Here is an 8,505-nt window from a genome sequence, read left to right on the forward strand (position 1 = left end):
ACCCTTCATTTATTTATTGAAGTATCATGCTTTACTACTTGATATTATAATCGTGATTGTGTATTAGACTGGGAAAAAGGGGTAGGTTGTGTGTGTGTTTACTGGGCATTCAAAGCTCACGGCGTATCATGCCAGGTAACGAAGCGGAACTCATAGCTGGAGACGACGAGCCCGAAACTTTTGAAGACTTTTGGCTATCCTAGAAAAATTAGAAGTTTCTTTTTGGATGTTTTGTAAAGACTCATGTGAAGATTTAAGCTTTCTTTTGGGATGTAATGTAAAGGAACCATCTTTTGAATTAAGTATATTTGTGGCTGTTATGTATTTATATTCTATGTATGAACCCTTTCATTACTTATGAGACATTGTGTCAATACCTTTTAAGATCTATCAAAAGGGTAGTGCGTTGCCTAAGAAAGCTAGACTTAGAAGGGAGGCTAATTTGACTCCTCCGGCGATCTAGGATCTTACTTGGTTATTGACCATAAGACTCATTAGTGACTCTCCCTTGACTGCAACCAATAGTGTAGAATCGGGGCGTCACATGATGAGTATTGTCACAGCCAAGGTATTCGGCACCAAAAGACAGTTAAGAAGACCCCTCAACAAAATGGCGTTGCCGAGAGGATGAACCGCACCATTGTGGAAAGAATAAGGTGTTTGCTTTCACAAGCGAAATTGCCAAAATCCTTTTGGGGTGAGGCAATGAAGACAGCGATTGACGTGATCAATTTGTTTCATTCCTATCCTTTGAATGGTGATGTTCCTAAAAGAGTTTGGACTGGCAAAGATGTATCTTATGAGCACTTGAGAGTGTTTGGTTGTCGAGCCTTTGTTCACATTCCAAAGGATGAGAGGTCCAAGCTTGATAGTAAGTCAAGACAATGTATTTTTCTTGGCTGTGGGCATAATGAATTCGGGTATAGATTGTGGGATCCGGTCGACAAGAAAGTCATTCGAAGCCGTGATGTTGTGTTTCTTGAAGATCAAACAATTGAAGACTTTGGCAAAGGTGATCATCCGAAGCCAAAAAGTAGTGATCTCATTGACATGGATCCATCTCCTTCATTTTCAGTTGATGATGAAAATGGGGGAGATGTGCAGCCACCTATTGAAGATGTAGAGGATGATGCTAATCCTAATGAAGTTGAGCCAGAAATTGAGAAAGAGCATCCAACTCAAGAACTGCCACCACAACTTGAGGTGAGAAAATCTACAAGGGACCAGCAACCTTCAAGAAAGTATCTTCCCAATGAATTTGTGTTGATTTCTGATCAAGGGGAGCCTGATAGCTACCAAGAAGCAATTGAGCATGTAAAGAAAAATAATTGGAAAAATGCCATGGATGAAAAGATGAATTCCTTACTTGAAAACCAGACTTATGATTTAGTGAAGTTGCCTAAGAGAAGGACAATTCTGAAAAATAAGTGGGTTTTCAAATTAAAGAATGATAGCAAGAATCTAAGGTACAAAGCACGTCTTGTTGTAAAGGGCTTTGCGCAAAAGAAAGGTATTGACTTTGATGAGATTTTCTTGCCAGTTGTGAAAATGTCTTCTATTCGGGTTGTACTTAGCATGGCTGCAAGTATGAACCTTGAAGTTGAACAACTTGATGTGAAGACCGCACTTCTTCATGGTGATCTTGAAGAAGAAATTTACATGGAGCAACCAGAAGGTTTTGCGGAGAAAGGGAAAGAGGAATTTGTTTGCAAATTGAAGAAAAGTCTGTATGGCCTCAAGCAAGTCCCGTGGCAATGGTACAAAAAATTTGACTCTTTCATGATGAATAATGGTTTTTCTAAAACCACTTCTGACCATTGTGTGTTTGTGAAAAATTTTCCAGATGGTAAATTTATTATTTTTTTGCTTTATGTTGATGACATGTTAATTGTGGGTCAAGATTCTATCATGATTAATAAGTTGAAGTTAGAGTTGAGTAAATCTTTTGCTATGAAAGATTTAGAACCGGCAAAGCAAATACTTGGTATGAAAATTGTTCGTGATCGCAAAGAGGTGCTAATTTGGTTGTCTCAAGAAAGCTATATTGAAAAGGTTCTTGAGAGATTCAACAAGGATAAAGCAAAACTAGTTGGTTGTCCACTTGCGGGTCATTTCAAGCTTAGTTCGAATCAATGTCCTACAAGTGAGAAAGACAAGGAAGAGATGTTGAAAATTCCTTATGCTTCAGCAGTTGGTTTTTTGATGTACGCCATGGTTTGTACAAGGCCGGATATTGCTCACGTCGTTGGTGTGGTGAGTCGGTTTCTCTCTAATCCGGGTAAAGAACATTGGGCAGTGGTAAAATGGATTCTAAGGTATCTTCGAGGGACTTCGAAGGTGTGTTTGTGTTTTGGGGATGGTAAGCCGATGCTTGATGGGTTCACGGATTCTGACATGGCCGGTGATATTGATTCTAGGAAATCTACTTCGGGGTATTTGATGACTTTTACAGGGGGGGCTGTGGCATGGCAATCTAAATTACAAAAATGTGTTGCTCTCTCAACTACCGAAACTGAATTTATTGCCATTGCAGAAGCTTACGAAAAAAAGTTATGGTTGAAGAAATTTTTGCAAGAGTTGGGTTTAAAGCGAAAAAGGTATGTGCTTTACTGTGATAGTCAAAGTGCTATTCACTTGAGTAAAAATTCTACTTTTCATTCGAGATCGAAACACATTGATGTGAGATATTGGATTCGTGATATGTTAGATTCGAAATTGTTATAACTCGAAAAGGTTCACACAGATGATAATATTTCCGATATGTTGACAAAGACTTTGTCAAGGGACAAACATTTAAAGTGTCGAACTTTGGCGGGTATGGTTGATATCTCCACCTAAGTCGGTAGGAGGAGAATTGTTGGGTATACCTCCTTATTAGAGTGTGGGACCCAATTGGTTTATTAAAAGAGTTTAATTTGATTTGGTATTAGTTATAATATATTTTTATATATTATATCTAATTTGTGGAGACCAAATTCAATTTGGTAACAATTAGGGTTTGATTACAAAACCCAATACTCAACCATATATATATATATATATATATATGTATGGCTTTGTTTTTCTTGAAGTATAATGCACAGCGGCTGCCCTAATTAATTTGTTGTTCCCCGAAGTTGAGTAAAGCGGCAGCAACATTGATACTTGGGTGCATTGATTCTTGGGTGTACATTCAAGTTGGTGCACTGGTTTTGTGTGGAATTAAGTTGGTGAATATTTCGTTATTTTGGGTCCTCTTCAACTCTGGTTTTGAAGATTTTGGTTCAACTATTTGGTAAGGTCTTTCCTCTTGTTTATTTGTGATTATTTAGAATTCACCTAAGGGTGGTTTGTGAGACCATTCGTGTCTCGTTTGTAATCGTTTGGAAACTTTTTGGTTGATAGTGGAATCGGATTTTGATCCTGTGGACGTACCTCACATTGAGGGAACCACGTAAAATTCTTGTGTTGCTTTTGATTTAATTTTTCCGCATTAGTTTTTATTCCCATTGATTGATTTACTTGTGGCGAATCATATATTTTCCCTAACAGTCACCGCTTGCTCAAGTATCGATTTTGAAGGCAATGATTTCAAAGCTTTGGTGTACGAGTGCATGCTGAATGGGAGCTTGGAAAAGTGGTTTCATTCAGAAGAGGGACAGTCCCAATAGGGAAGTTTAAGCATTCTTCAAAGGATGAATATAGCGATTGATGTGGCTTCTGCCTTAGATTATCTTCATAACCACTACGAAACACCCGTGGCTCACTGTGATTTGAAGCCAAGCAATGTGCTTCTTGACAATGATTTCACTACTCATGTGAGTAATTTTGGCTTGGCACAGCTCCTTTGTAAATTTAGCAAGGAAGCTAAGAACCATAGGGTATGCTGCTCCAGGTAAGTTGTTGTTGTTGTTGTTGTTCTTCTTCTTCTTCTACAATTTTAGGTGCATTGTGTTTGTTTTACTAAAGCAGTGACTTCATCAATCAAAATTAAATTGAAGACACCATGATAACTAAAAAGGACTTGAAGACACCATGACAATTAAAAAGACAGTTTCAATGCACGAGACTCTCGTCATTGTACATAATGACGTTGCTAGAAAATAAATTCAAGGGGGGCAACTACTAATTATAACCTCAATTTTTATTCCTTGGAATCAACAAGAATAAAACTTAAATATTTGTTGCAAATTTTTTTAATGTGAACTTTTTTACAATTGACTCCAACTAATTTTCAACTTTTAAAGTAAAAAAAATATAAATCCCTAATTAAAAATCCTTATTTTAGCGCAAATCAAAATCAACAATTTGAGTACATCAAAATCTCTAATGTTGGCACAAATCACTACAAATGAAAATCCTTAATTTTCAGCATATCAAAATCTCTAATTTTGGCACAAGTAACTATAAATCAAAATTCCTAATTTTATAATAAATTAAAACACATCAGTTTTGTACAGGTAAGCTATTTTAAAAATATTACAAAGTAAGGGGGCATCTGACCCCTAGTCCCTTAATAAATCCGCCTTTGATTGCAGAGTTTGAGGAGGAACAAATATACGTAATCTTACCTCTGCATACAAAAACACTACTTTTGTAATTTGAACCAATAACTCGAAGTCGCAATAGATCAATCTTATTGTTGCACCATGATCACTAATTATAAAGTTTTTAGGCTATACTATAATGCCTTGGTTTTTATTACACTTTTATGTTCCAAATTCTGGAAAGTTTCACATTTTATATGAAAGTTTGATCTTATCATACAATGGTGTGAATGGAAGTTCCATGAATTTCAGAGTATGGCATGGGTGGAAAGGTCTCAACTGTAGGAGATGTCTACAGCTACGGAATTCTCTTGTTGGAGCTTTTCACTGGAAGAAGACCCACAGATGATTCTGTAAGTTTTCTGAATAAAACTGTATATTAGTCTTGAATTAATTTGAACAAAGAATACATACATCATTTATATAGAGTACCACTAATTCCTAACCCTACATGAATACATTACTGAGATATATAGAAGTCTAATAGACATAGGACACTTATTCCTAATCCGAGGAGAACACATATTCTCACACCCCCGCTCAAACTCAAGGTGTTTTAGCAGAAAACACTGAGAGTTTGTCAAGAAAAAACCGAAACCGAGCAGTGGTGTGAGTCTTAGTGAAGAAGTCAGCAAGTTGCAGAGCCGAAGAGACAAAAGGAAGCGAGATAAAGCCAGACTACAGATGCTGACAGACGAAGTGACAATCAATCTCAATATGTTTTGTCCGTTCATGGAATACAGTGTTATGAGCAATTTGAATAGCACTTCGGTTGTCACAATAGAGAGAGGTTGGGGAAGATTGAGGGACACCCAACTCAGATAAGAGCTGACGAAGCCAGACAATTTCAGTAGTAGCATGAGCCATAGCACGATACTCAGCTTCGGTAGTAGAATGGGCAACAACAGTCTGTTTCTTGCTTTTCCAAGAAATTAGGGAATTGCCAAGAAACATACAGAAACCAGAAGTAGATTTGCGATCATTAACGTCACCAGCCCAATCAGCATCAGCATAAGCCACCAAGTCTAAGGAAGAAGTAGAAGAGAACAGCAAGCCCTGAAAGATAGTACTGCGAAGATAACGAAGAATCCGAAGCAAAGCAGCCCAATGTGTAGAGCGAGGGGCATAAACAAACTGACTAATCACGTGGACAGCATAGGCAAGATCAGGGCGAGTAACTGTCAGATAGACTAAGCAACCCACAAGCTCGCGATACAACGTAGGATCATCTAGAGGAACCCCATCAGTAGTGTTGAGCTTTACATTAAGTTCAATGGGGGTATCAGACAGCTTAGTGTCAGTAAGTCTGGCACAATGGATAACCTCGTTAGCATACTTAGCCTGGGACAGAAAGTAACCCTTGGGAGAAGAAGCCACCTCAATGCCAAGAAAATACCGCAATGGTCCCAGATCCTTCATTTCGAAGGTGCGAAAGAGATGCTGCTTGACCTCAGAGATAGCAGAAGAGTCAGAGCCAGTGATGATCATATCATTTACATATAGTAAGAGAGCAACAAAACCAGCCGAGGTATGTCTTAGAAATAAAGCAGAATCGGAAGCAGAAGGATGAAACCCAAGCTCGGTAACAGCAGTCTGAAAGTGATCATACCAAGCACGAGGAGACTGCTTCAGACCATATAGAGCACGCCGAAGACGACAGACTTGGCCAGAGGAATGGTGAAGACCAGGGGAGGACGCATGTAAACCTCCTCAGTGAGAGTGCCATTAAGAAAAGCATTCTTAACATCCATCTGATAAAGGAGCCAAGAACGAACAGCAGCGACAGAAATCAAAGTACGGACAGTAGTCATCTTGGCAACAGGAGAAAATGTCTCCTTATAATCAATACCATACTCCTGGGAGAAACCTTTGGCCACCAGACGAGCTTTGTAGCGCTCAAGAGAACCATCAGAATGAGTCTTGACTTTGTAGACCCATTTGCAACCAACTAGATTCTTACCAACAGGTAAAGGAACCAACTCCCAAGTACTCGTTTTCTGTAGAGCAAACAACTCATCCTCCATAGCTTGAACCCAATGAGGATCCTGACAGGCCTCCTTGTAAGACTGAGGTTCTGCAAAAGAGTGAATAGCAGACAAAAAGGTACGATAGGAAGCAGAAAAACAAGTATTAGACCAACCCAACCTTTTTGGAGGATAACGCGCTCGAGGAGGATATCGGTGTGCAGCAGGATCAGAGTCGTCAGAAGTAGGAGGATCAGCAGCAGAGGTAGAGACAACTAGTAGAGGAGGAGCCTTGCGACGAGAATAAACTAACAATAGAGGAGAAAGAGAAGGCGGAAGAGGAGGCGAAGGAGGAGAAGTAGTTAGAGGTGAAGCAGAAGGAGAAGATGGAATAAGCTCAGGAGGAATTGTGGAGATGTACTCATCAGATGGGACCTCAGAAGGAAATGGATCAATATGAACCAAATCCTCTTTGGAAACTGGGGCGGTGAGAGGAGGAAGCTAAAAGTAAGATAGACGTTCGAGAAAGGCAACATAGCGGGAGACATAAAGGCGACGAGAAACAGGGTCATAACAGCGATAACCTTTCTGAGTGAGACTATATCCCAAAAAAACACATAGGACAGATCGGGCACTAAGTTTAGTCCTATCTTTACGGGGTAAAAGGACAAAACATGCAGACCCAAAAACACGAAAGATGGAGTAATTAGGAGGTTGAGAAAAGAGAGCCTCATAAAGAGACCGACCCAAAAGAAGAGGGGTAGGCATACGATTGAGAAGAAAAGCAGCAGTAAGAACTGTCTCACCCCAAAACGGAGCTGGAACAGAAGCAGAGAGAAGAAAAGATCTAGCTGTCTCAAGAAGATGACGGTGTTTACGCTCAGCTCGGCCATTTTGGGCAGGTGTATCAGTACAAGAAGTTTGGTGAATGGTACCCAAGTTGGCCAAATATTCACAAAATTCAGTTTTAAAGTATTCCCCACCCAAGTCAGACCGCAACAATTTAATAGTAGATCCAAACTGTGTAGTGACCATAGACTGGAAAGTACGATATATTTGGTAGAAGTCAGACTTATGAGTCATAAGATAAACCCACGTGTAACGAGTACAATCATCTACAAAAGACACATAATATACTGAACCCTCTTTAGTAAGAACAGGAGAGGGTCCCCAGACATTAGTATGCACAAGAGAGAAAGGAGAAACAAAAATAGACGTACTTTTATTAAAAGGTAAAGCTGACATTTTAGCAAGTTTACACCCCCGACATTTATCAATTTGACTAGGAGAAACTTTACCCAACAATCCTGACTGAGCTAAAGACCGTAAGCGGTCAACAGACAAATGACCAAGACGAGAATGCCATAAGTAAAACTGACTCGGCTGAGAATCTAATTGAAACGAGGAAAGTGCAGCTGGAGAGGTGGATAAGGGGAGATACAAGCTTTCAACCACATAGAGATCTCCAATTCTACAGCCGGTCCCAATCTGCTTCTTGGACACCCGATCCTGCACACAACAGACAGAAGAGGAAAAGATAACATCAAAACCAGACGCATCAAGTTGACTGATAGATAACAAACTGACAGATAACTGAGGAACTTAAAAGACAGAAGGAATAGTAACAGCAGACATGGCAGAGGGTAAGACAGACCCAACAGATAAAACAGACATACCAGATCCATTAGTAGTATTAGTAGTAATAGGAACGGGTGGGGGAATACAATTTTGAAGTAAGGAAAGGTGAGGAGTCATATGATGTGAGGCACCAGAATCAAAAATCCAAACAGAAGAAGGGATACCTGAAGAAGACCCAAGCAAACCTGAATGAAGAGAGGTAAGAGCGGAGGCAGATGGGGATGACTGAGAGGTGGACAAGATATGCTGAAGTTGTGCAACCTGAGCACTCAGGGAAGCCAAGTCAAGATCGGGAGCCGGAGTAGATGTAGTGTAAGCAGCAGGAGGTCGGAAAGTACTCGAAGTAGTACCGCGGAACTGTGTCTGAGAAGACGGAG

General features: G+C 39.8%; 1 pseudogene; it reads right to left on the minus strand.

Annotated features, from left to right (window-relative positions):
• Positions 1 to 5,204: 5,204 nt before the first annotated feature.
• Positions 5,205 to 8,175, minus strand: LOC145807036 (secreted RxLR effector protein 161 pseudogene; annotated as a pseudogene).
• Positions 8,176 to 8,505: the final 330 nt, after the last annotated feature.

Source organism: Camellia sinensis, chromosome 14 (genome assembly GCF_055761805.1).
Source record: "Camellia sinensis isolate YWXY chromosome 14, ASM5576180v1, whole genome shotgun sequence".
NCBI classification, from domain to species: Eukaryota; Viridiplantae; Streptophyta; class Magnoliopsida; order Ericales; family Theaceae; genus Camellia; species Camellia sinensis.